Source organism: Camelus bactrianus, chromosome 9, assembly GCF_048773025.1.
Source record: "Camelus bactrianus isolate YW-2024 breed Bactrian camel chromosome 9, ASM4877302v1, whole genome shotgun sequence".
Taxonomy (NCBI): domain Eukaryota; kingdom Metazoa; phylum Chordata; class Mammalia; order Artiodactyla; family Camelidae; genus Camelus; species Camelus bactrianus.
The window spans coordinates 19,752,194-19,763,693 of NC_133547.1; the positions used below are offsets into that span (position 1 = coordinate 19,752,194).

Below are 11,500 nucleotides of genomic sequence, written 5' to 3' on the forward strand. Positions count from 1 at the left end.
AAGGGAGAGTTGGCCAGCTGTCTCCCTTCTCTGGATGGACATAGAAATTCCTTGGACTTATTTGACCCTGAGTATCTGAGTGGCTCTCTTATGTGAATAGAGAATGAGGAAGATCCCAAGGCCCTTCAGAAGGGGCCCCCCAGGACCTCCTGCTCTGACCTCACAGAGCCCCAGGGCTGGTCGCTGCGAAGGAGAAGACAGCTTACTTGCATAGGCCTCCCCTGTCCCCACCGCCTGAAGTATCACACCAGATCTGGTCAGGGAATGGGTTCTTGATTCTAATAAGATGGATTGTGACACTCAGCACCACATGAGGACTCGATGGGAAAGCCCATTTCAGAAATGACGATTCTGGACAATTGGAGACCAGGCTGAATTAAGTCCCTGCAGGAACTCAGGAGAGGAGAGGGCTGCTTCCTCCTGGGCCCCTGTCCCCAAGTCTCTTCCTGGTGCTGCCCTGTGGCAGCTCTGCTGCTCAGAGAAACCTGCAAATGCCATGTCTGCTGCAGACACGTGAAGAAATTGGCTTGGACAGGAGACATTTAGCGCTAGTTAGGAGGTTGGGCAAGTCTAAGTGGCAGAGATTGCCCAAGGCGACCTGATGTCCCCAACGCCAGGCCCCTGCCCAGATGGCCTCTCCTTTCTCTCGTTTAGCTGTGTGATCTGAAAGAACGTGAGCACCAGGGAGCAGGGACCTGCCTGCCTTAACTCCTGGGACCTCCAGAGCCAAGAATCGTGATCGTGCCAGGTATGCATAACCTGCTTCATTCATTCACTCATTCACTTGTTCATTCGGCTCTGAACACTGTGGGCCAGGGCAGGGTGGGCTGAGGATGTTCAGATATGGTCATATTTTAGCTCTTCACTCTGAGCTCGTAGCTGGTGGGGGAAAGGCAGGCCCCTATCTATAGAAGCCAAGGACAGCAGGGAGGGAGCCAGGAATTCCAGTGTGGGGCTTGGTCAGCCGTGGGAGGAAGTTCTGGCTGGTGCCTCTCACCTGCACCCCCATCTCATTTTCTGGGACCCATGGGAGCCTGGAGTTCCTAACTTACTGTCCTCACCAATAGCAGCCTTTGGGGCTGACCATGCACAATGCTCCCACAGGACCATCTTCCTGGGGGAAGTCAGCTGGATCTTTATAAAAGTCACCTTTAAACTGACGCTTGGCTTAAATTCCTCTTGCTTTCCATCCCAGAGTTTTCCTTCCTGGAAATTAGTGGGAGAGCTGAAGTCTTCCCTTGTACTTCTTTGGAAGAAGAGTAGGACTGCCTGGGCAGAGTCTCTGAAGGATGAGGCCAGTGAGTGGTGTCTTGGGCATGAGGGAAATGTCACATGCGGCATGCTGTTCCACCTCAGTGTCGGCTCAGTGGGGCTCGGCCACTTGCTACTGCTTTACTTGACAATTAGCCTTGGGAACAGGATGTGCAACTGAGACTTAATCAGGAATACTGGCAGGAGCTTAGCCGGAAAGCATTTATAAGATAGAAGAATTCCCAAATCTCAACTAGAAGGGCCTTTGGAGGCTGCTTTTTTGGAATGCTTGCAGTTATATATGATAGAAAATCATTATATACCTGGATTAAGCAAAGAGGGCAATTTATTGACTCAGTAACCGAAAGGCTTAGGCTTCAGGCATGGCTTGATCCAGGGGCTCTACTGCTCTCTATTTTTATGTGTTTATCTGCTGTCCTTTGTCTGAGCTTAATCCTCTTTCAGGCTCCCCCATGCGGATGCCCCCTTTGTCTATGTGCTGTCATCTGACCAGGCTAGCTGGTCAAGCGGAAAGAGACCCCCCTCCCCCTTCCCCAGTGGTTCAAGCAGTGATTATAGGAATGAGTGCCATCAACCAACTTGAGTCACGTTTCTATACTTGAACCTTTTCTCCTTTCCCCTTTGCCTACCACCCCCTTTCTCTCGCTTTCTTTTCTTTAAGAATAATGACCTTTTTGATTTTACAAAAATAATGCATGATCACAAAGAATTTAAGCAAAAGAGAGAAGCAAAAAGAAAAGAAGAAGAAATTAGAAGCCCCCCTGTGCAATCTAACATCCCACCATCCAGACAAAATTGTTAAAATTGGGTGGTGGACATTCTCAATATCTGGAATATGTACAGATTCCCAAACAGAAACAGCTTGATAAAATGGGATTATTTCACACATGCTATTTAAAAATAAAATTGTCAACTTTTGCTTAAATTTAATAGCAGCAGTGAAAAACCAGAAGTGAAATGGAAACAATGTTTCTTCAATTCAAAACCCATCACTCTTAAAAGTGTCCCTCAGATTAAGAAAAAAAAGTTATGAGAAACAATACGAGCTGCAAGTCATTTTATCTTAAAGATGTTTCAATTCTAGACAACTTGATCTGGCTTTGGATTCTAAAAGATGAAGAAATTAGTAGGGATTTTTTTCCTCTGAAGATCCTCTGCCAATTTTTGTTCACTGAATTATTTTTTTTTTGTCTAAGTTTATAACTTTTGGATTCTCTTCCACAGGGTTCCTTTTTTGCTATATTTTATTATATTCAGTGCTTGTCGTTTTTCATACTTTTCCATTATTTTTTTTTTATTTTGATGCTCTATTTTATTGTGAAATAGCTTTTTTTTTCTTTTGAAGAATCATGGGTGATTTGTTGCCTGAGTTCTTCATACTAGGGAACCCCTGTCTCTTGATTTTTATATTTCAAGGACAACTTGAAACATACGCAGTTTTGCCTTTACAACAGCCTTCCCACAGCTTTGCTCTAGAAAGTCCCAGGATTGGGGTTATTCCCACCTCCCTCCACCTCTCTATCTTCCCCCCTAATTACCATCACTTCTCCAGTTTCCTTTCCCTTTGGATATACTTTGCCTGGATAGAACTTTCAATTAGATTTGTAAAGAAGAGTTCCTAGGTGCTGTATTTCCTGAGTTCTTTCACATTCTTTCGTAATGTTTTCCTATTGCTTTTTGGCTCAAATGACAAACTGAATGGTCACAGCATTTGAGGTTCACATTTTCACTGCAGTTTGTGGACATTTCTCTCTTATCCACTGGATTGAAAACTGCTGAGGAAGAGAGTGAAACTGATATGAGCTCATGAACCCCTCTCCCTCTGAAAATGCCTTTTTCCTCTGTGAATGCACGAAGAATTACTTTCTTTATTAACTACTATATTTCTTGATATCTATCACTTTCAACAAATTTTTTTCTGCACTTATGTCTTTTGGATGAAAACTTAAGTTCTTCCTCTTGAGGAAAGTTTCCTGTATTATATTTTTGAATAGCTTTTCTTTCTCATTTTTGGCTCATGTGCTCAGGCCGGGCAGAAAGCAAATGAGCAAAAGTGGAAAAGTTCCCAAGCTCAGTTTATAAGGCAAGTCTATTCCAGGCACCAACCTCAGACACAAGGATCCAAAGAAAACTGTAAATGAACCTCATTTGCAAACAAAAGTTACCTACAAAATATTAGTATATCAAATCAAGCATGAGATCATGAGAAACACAGTGTGCTCAGATGTGGCTTACTCTAGCAACAGAGGACCATTCAAGATTGGGAAACATACTAATGTAATTACTCCACTGGCAGATTAAATCATGTAGTTCTCTTAATAGAGGCTGTAGCAGCACTTGATGGAATTCATCCTGATTCCCGATCCAAAAGAAAAGATGACTGGCCATTTAGCAAACACCATACCTACTCTCCATTTGGGAGGAAGCTTCTGTAAGTCACAGTGGCCAAAAGAGCAATTCAGAGGGTGACCAAGTGTTCCGATTTTCCCAGGACAGAGGGGCTTCTGGGATGTGGGACTTTTAGTGCTAAACCTGACAAACCGGGATGCTGGTCACCAGATACAGAGTGTTGGCAGCAGCTCAGGCAACAGAAGAGTTAAAAAATGATTAAACTGTTCTATGGAAGAAAATCAGACTTTTTGTTTGTTCATTCCAGAGAGGGAGGGGAGATAACAGAAAGAGGGGCAGAAAACAGGGAGAAAAGAGGTCGAGGAGGGTGTGAAGGTGGAATTGCGTGGGTGGGGGGCCCCCTGAGGGGTGGGCCTGGGACATTTAGGAACTGAGAGCCTCATGCTGAGTATGAAGCTGTGTTTTTGTGATGGAAGCTTCAGAGCACCATTCCCACCTCTTCCCTGTCGTGGATGCTGGTGGTGCCGGCCAGGTCCAGTTACAGGGTCAGTGGCTGCTGCTCCCAGCCCCCCTCCACCACCCTCAGAATACTGTGAATATTAGCTGCTGCCCACTTCCGGGGGAACTGCTCCAAGCTGATTACATGCGCCTGCTCCCCACAGCTGATGACTGAGTGGTAAAGCGGGTACAAAGGCTGGCTCCTCTCTTGTGCTGCTAGGGAACCTACCCTAAGAGGACTCCCTTCAGCAAAGCCTAGCACACTTGCAGGTGGGTATGTGCAAGTTTAAGGTGGGCCAGGTGTCCCATTGGAGCTGTGGAATTAAACAAACCTCAGCTAAAATTGGGGTTGAGAAGGCCTAAAGAGGGACCTCTCATGCCACGCCATGCATGGTCAGTTACTCCAAACAGGAAGAGCCACTACATCCTGAATGGAAGGAAGGTGTTGCCTACTTTACTATCCTGCAGGAAGAAGAAAACTTCTCTCTACCCTGACAGCCCAGCCAATCGGAGACCGCAGCAGCCCAAGCAACGAGAAGCCTCCATACTTTGGGCTCCCCGCTTCCTTCAAAGGATTCTGGTTCCTACAGCCCCTCCCGACTCCCTCCTTTTCCCTATAAAAGCGAACCCCCTTTCCTTCCTCTCTGGATGTGCCTATGGTCTACCAGTTGCACATCCCAAACTGCAATTCTTCTGGCTATTCCCAAATAAATTTGCTTTTGGCAGTAAAATGTCTATTATATTATTCAAGTTGACGGAGCTGATGCAGTGAGCAGAATCCTGGGGCAGAGGTGCCTGCGGGGATTTGCAGAGATCGTGGAGAGAGCGTTTCACAGAGTGTGAGCTGGAGTTGGAGTTAGTCAGCTGGACCTGAGAGGGTGGGGAAGCTCACGCCTTCAGCTGCATTACATCGTTGAGCACACGGAGACCCGACGGGGCCAGGTGACGTGTCAAAAGTCTCACCATAAGAGACAGAGCTGAGATTAGAACCCTGATCTGTGTGAGGCAGAACTTGAGGCACTAACAACTGGGCGGAACTGCTGGCTGTGTGATTTTGGGCTGGTTCCTTCTCCTCTCTGGGCTTCAGTTTCCCCAAGGAGGCTGTGGGACCAGCAGATCTCCAGGGGCACATCCCTTTCTTAACTCGTCGATATTGGAGGAAGCGCCTGCTTGCGGGAATGGGTGAGGGACCTGGAGTTCCAAATTCTGCGGTAGGAGGGAGGGTTGGTTGATGTCTAAAGTAAAGGGTGAGCTGGGAGATTAACACTCACAAGCAGGCACAGCTTAATGTGCACCTTTTTCTTTAAGAACAACATCTGCTTTTAAGTAGGTTATGCTTACTGTGGCTTGTTTGCATCCTTCTTTGCTTAGAAAGCAAACTCTTTCTTCAAAGCTAAGCTTCCTCCCAGGCCTACGGGATTAGCACATACTCCAGATTAATGCGGTCCAAATTAATGCGATTTATTGTCATGGCTTTCAAAGCTGTGGTCTACTTATACAGCTATTTTTTTTTTTTCTGAGCCCAAATTTAGGACACTTGGACCAACAAAAGATACTTTTCTCAGCTGTGCGTTTAAACGTGGAATATCTTGCAAAGTTATGGAAAGCACAGTCCATTGAATAGATATGAATAAGGGAGATAGAATGAAACAATATGAGGTCAGGACATCTTGGGACGAGTAGTCACCACGTTGATCTGGGTTATGACACAGGAATGGTCCAGTATCTTCAGCTAGACGATGCTTGAGACTCTCCCGACGGCTGAGTGCTCCCCAGGCTTCAGGAACGTGAGACAACAGATTCTATGCACTTTTCCAATGTGGCTGGCGGCACTGTGCTTGCAACCACGTATGTGCCACACAGACAGGGTTTCTGAGAACCAAATAAGAAGCAGCTGATGGATCCCAAACCCACTATCTCTTTTGAGGCGTGTTTAACAGGAGCTGGTTGAAAACCTCATGCCTGGGTCATATTTGGACGTTTCTTCATCACCGTGAAGTCTGTGGGGGAACTGATGCCCACAACAAGCCCACTGAGGACTGAGGGATTTTCAGATTCATCTTCCACTGTTTCTTGGCTCAGTTGGCATCAGGAAGGGGCCGCTCCACAAGAGGTGCCTGTACGTCCCCTCACTGCACTGCTAGGAAACTAAGTCCTCCCAGAGCACCATTTACCTCTAAACGGTTATGCAATTACATTTGTGAATGTAATCCCATAGGGCATTATTCTAATTACAGCCAGCAATCCCTTTCAGCAGCTTTCAGAGAAATAATTTGCGCAATGAAATGGGGCTCTTCAGCCTGCAAGAATGCCCAGAATTCCCGGGCACATGCATCAGCCTCCTGGAATCCACGCGCCCTTGCTCTTTCTCAGGAAGGGCATCAAAGGGTCCAGTGCACAGGGAGCTGCTCCCCAAGGAAGGCACCCAAACAGCCGCGCAGGTCTCCTTTTCGCCCCGACCCTTTGCTCAGCTCCTCGTTGCTCATTATGCATTCTGCACAAGTTGTTTCCATGAATTTTATGGTGGGTAAATTACACTCAATAAAAACTGTTAAATAACTAGTTACTAAGTTAATTATCATCAAATACGGAAATGTGTGTACCATACTGATCATCATTGCTTTGAGCCCAGGCCAGATTGCATGAAATGAGACTGACCTGAGGGTGCCTGGAAGTGGACACTGAATGAGCCTTAGGATTTGATGGGCAGAGGTGTCCGAAGTAACCGCAGTAGCCTTTGTCCATAATGAGCTAAGTTGTTTCCCTCCTTCCCTCTTTCCTTTCCTCCTTCTGTCCCTCTGCGTCCTTCTCTTCCTCCTCTCCTTCCTCATTACCTCCTTTTTTTTTTTTTTTTTTGTGGCCTTGTTTATTGCTAGGGGTGGAATCTTTCCAGTTGTGCTAAAGTTTTACAGAGTTTATTCTTTGATACGTACTTACTTTAGGCTTAACACAATAGTAGGCTTCCTGGCAAGCCCCCATGTTTGGCTTCTGCCCTTAGCAGTTCATAAGAGGAGCCTCTGTTGTGGGCACTGAAGCCCCGAGAGGAGATGCATGGTCTTTAATCTTGGGACTTCTGGTCACAGGTGCGGGGGAGCTGGCTTGTTCCGCCTTCCTGGGGGTAGGGCTGGTGCTGGGGGTGGGGGTGCCCTCCCAGGGGGGCGGCATTAACTTGGAGAGGTCCTTCGCTGATCTCACGCCTGCAGCATACTGTGTTCTCCCAAAGTCACTCATTTTGAACTTTCTGTAGAACCTGATTCAGAATTTCTGCCCTCATTATAGCCTTTTCTGCTCATAGACATCTTTGTTTAAAAAAACCTTTAATATTTAAACATTAATTACTAGCATGAGTTCACTTTAACATTATCATCATCATCAGTTCACTTTTTTAGTTAATCTGTGTTGGTTACAAAGAACCATGTATGTATGGTGTTTTTGTGGTTTTTTTTTCAACACTTTTATTGTGGTATGATTCCTGTACAAAAAGTACACATATTTCAGATGTTCAATTTGATGACTTTTGATAGATGTACACACCAATGAAACGAGTACCACAATCAAGATAGTTAACATTTCCATCACTCCCCAAACAGTGCAAATTTTGAATTCCCAATTTATCCCTTCCCACCCTCTATACCCCCTGGTAACCATAAGTTTGTTCTCTGTGTCTGTGAGTCTATTTCTGTTTTGTAGATAAGTTCATTTGTGTCCTTTTTTTTTTTTTAGATTCCACATATAAGCAATATCATATGGCATTTTTCTTTCTTTTTCATATGGCATTTTAGTTTTTGAATCTGATAGCTGGAGTTAAAATGTGGGAGAGAGAAAATGTGAGCAAGAGAAGTACTGGTTCTGGGTTGTTCTGAGTGTGAGTCGATGACCTTCATTCACAAGGTCCGGTCCTCACATTGAAGGGCTGCATCCATTTAATATTTTACAAAGAAGGGTTTTTTTTTTTTTGTGGGGGGGGGGTAATTAGGTTTATTTATTTTTGGAGGAGGTACTGGGGATTGAACCCAGGACCTCAGCATGCTAAGCACGCAGCTCTACCACTTAAGCTATATACCTCCCCTCTTACAGAGGGGGTTTTTAATCTAAGGAAATATCTCACAATGTGTATTTCAACAGAATCTATTAGTGAAATGGTCTACAAAATACTCTTAAGCATCCATAGTGTTTTATTTTATGCAAACTGTCTATGTTGATATGATGTGGAAACCTGGATGTCCCTCCTTCACAGGACAGAAGCCTGCTTACTGATGCCTCTTCCTTCCTCTGACTTTCTTATGCTACGTTTTATCTGTTTTTTTTCCCAATGCACAGAATTGAATGCTCAGTTCATTTACTTTTATTCTTGTTTAGTGATGAAACCACCCAAGGCTATTAATTTTCCTCTGAGCCTACTTTTGGATGGCTCCCATAGCTTGGGATATAGTGATATGAACCTCATTGCTGTTCTTTTCCAAGTAGTGTGCAGAATCTATTTAATCCAAGAGTTCTGTGGGAGAATTTTTTAAAGAATCATAGTCAGTTTACAATGTTGTGTCAATTTCTGGTGTACAGCATAATAGTTCGGTCATACACGTGCATATATATTCATTTTCATATTCTTTTTCATTATAGGTTACTACAAGATATTGATTATAGTTTCCTGTGCTATACGGTATAAACTTGTTATTTATCTATTTTATATATAGCAGTTAGTATTTGCAAATCTTGAACTCCCAATTTATCCCTTCCCATCCCCTCCCCTACTGGTCATCGTAAGTTTGTTTTCTATGTCTATGAGTCTGTTTCTGTTTAGTAAATAAGTTCATTTGTCTTTTTTTTTTTTCCAGATTCCACATATAAGTGATATCATATGGCATTTTTCTTTCTCTTTCTGGCTTACTTCATTTAGAATGACAGTCTCCAGATCAGTCCACATTGCTGCAAATGGATTATTTTATTCTTTTTTATGGGCTGAGTAGTATTCCATTGTATAAATATATTACAACTTCTTTATCCAGTCATCTGTCGATGGACATTTAGGTTGTTTCCATGTCTTGGCTATTGTACATAGTGCTGCTATGAACATTGGGGTGCATGTATCTTTTTGAATTACAGTTCCCTCTGGATATTGTGGGAGAACTTTAAATTAAAAAAAAAATTAAAAGCCCAAAGGATTAGGTTTTAAAAATTATACATTTCTTATTCATTTCCAGTTTTACTGTATTGTTCATCGTTTCTTCCTTGCAGTCCTTTGTGGGAAAAGAGCTCAGGAGTCAGATGACCCAGATTTGAGTCCTGGCTCCAGCTGCCTCTCTATCATGGTCGTTTGTGCAGTGAGAACATGAGCACAGAGAGAGCTGCAGGGAGGATCCGGTGAGAGAGGGGGGAGGGGAGAATGTCCTCCCTCTCCCCTCATTCGAATGGTCCCCCATCCCATGCCTCCCTGGGGCTGCTCCTTTTATCCTGCTAGATGAGAGAAACCGCTGGAGGTGAAGTGATGCAGGCCTCCTGCCCCCGAGGGGGCTTGGTGGCTCGTCCGTCTCTCAAAGAAATGATGCCTAGATGGTACATTTCAGGCATATTTATGTGGCTGTGGAGGCTTTTCTGGGAGCACCTCTCAAATCCCCCCTGGCAGGAGGTTTTCCACTGGCATCTGACTTAGGGGGTCCTGCTCAGGCCAGTCTGGCTGGGCCAAGTCTTCCAGTCTGCTCCTGGGAAACCCATCCTGCAGTTGGGAGCCAGGTAGGTCTTCCCATCTGGCAGCCCCTGCACTGACGGGGAGTATGCAGATGTGGAAGGTGGTGCCGTCAGCTGGCAATCCAGGAGGGACAGGAACCCAGGCTCCCAGTGCCCAGGCCCATCTGCTTCTCCCAGCCCACTTTCCTCCTTGGGTACCCAGGCCCCAGGATGGGCAAGGGTGAACTGCTCGGTGGATGCTGGGTCCAGGAGAGGTCCCCCCACTGCTCCACTTGCCTCTGGGGCATCTGAGAGCTGGAACTGACAGCACCAGGTGGATCAGTCAGTCGGCGGGCCCTAATAAGGTAAGGAGCACAGCTGACTCAGTGGTCAGGCTCAGGCTCTCGGAGATGAGGCCAGGGGAGAGGCTGGGAGTGCCTGGAGCCCCCACCTGCCAGGCTCACGCCTGGCTCCCCTACCACTGCTGCCCGTGGCCTGGGTCTCCTCTGCCACTTACCACTGGGCCAGGACACACATGGGCCTCCCCCTACCCCCAACTCCTCTCCCCTGCCTGGAATCAGAGGCCTGGCATGGCATCCACTCGGCTGGGAGGCCCTGGCCACTGCCCATGCTGGGCCTTCCCCAGATCATCTGTAAAGTGGGGCTGGACAGGCCTTCTTTCCTTCCTTGGGATCAAATGTAGCGGTGCTTACAGTGAACTTTGGGAAGGTGTGTCAGTGAGGGGCTCTGAGGGACAGACAAGGTGCCTGCTGGCTACCTGCACCCCTCACTTAAGCACTCCCACGTAGTCTCAAAGGTAAGGGTCCTCGTCGTGTGCCACTTTGATCACTGCTGGGGGCAGCTTGGTAGAGCACTTTGAAGAATCAGTTTGAGGTCAGATGAACCTGGCCCTGAGACCTGGAGGGAATTTCTTAACTTCTTGAAACCTCAGTTTTCTCACCTGGGAAATGGGGGTAATAGTGATGCCTTCTTCAGGGAGTCCACATGGGCAATAAATAATAGTGTCTGGGAGCACCAAGCCTGGTGCTGGGTGCATGGAAAGGCTCTGTGGTGAAATAGTTGTTAGGGCTCCCTCCCCAGGCCACGGAGCAGGCCCCGAACACCGCACTGAGGGGCCCCTGGGAGGACGGGCTCTCTGGGCTTGGTCTTTCTCCAGATTCTGTGAGGACGTGTAGGAGTGTTCCTGGGAGCACAGTGGGAAGGGAATAGGCTGGTGGGAATTATTTTAGTATATTTTAAACTAGGGCACTCTTCTGTTGTCAAGCCATTCCACAAATCTCTCCTGATGCCAGGCTCTCTCCACACACCTCTCCCGGTCACCTCCGGCCTACAGTTTATCACGGCCCTTGTTCCCAGTCTTCGTGGAACAGTAAATCTGTGTGCTGTGGCCCAGCCGATGAAACACCCTGACATGAAATCGTTTCCTCCTGAGAGCCCCAGCGGCACCTCCAGGATCCTTCCCACCTGGAAAATAAATCAGTTTCTCCTGTTCACGTGGAGGAGCTGATGCGCGATGTCCTCCTTGGCTTTGTCTCCGCAAACCAGAGGCTGATGAGAGAACTCCGTGGGCTAGTTCTGGGCTGGAGCGGTGTTGAGAGACTGACCCGACAGGAGAGAATTCCAGACCAGAAATCACCATGCGTGCTTTTCTGGGCACTGAGACCCCCAAGGAGCAGTTGGTCCAGAGCCCCAGCTA

The 11,500-nt window shown here is 46.5% G+C and overlaps 1 long non-coding RNA gene across 1 annotated transcript in view; it reads left to right on the forward strand.

Moving 5' to 3' along the window:
* The window catches only part of LOC123615367 (uncharacterized), a 26,969-nt gene extending 22,119 nt beyond the window's left edge, over positions 1-4,850 (forward strand). Inside the window, exons 2-3 of the long non-coding RNA XR_012509060.1 lie at positions 655-748; positions 3,595-4,850. This is a non-coding gene — a long non-coding RNA (uncharacterized LOC123615367). The remainder of the gene's footprint in view (positions 1-654; positions 749-3,594) is intronic.
* Positions 4,851-11,500: the final 6,650 nt, after the last annotated feature.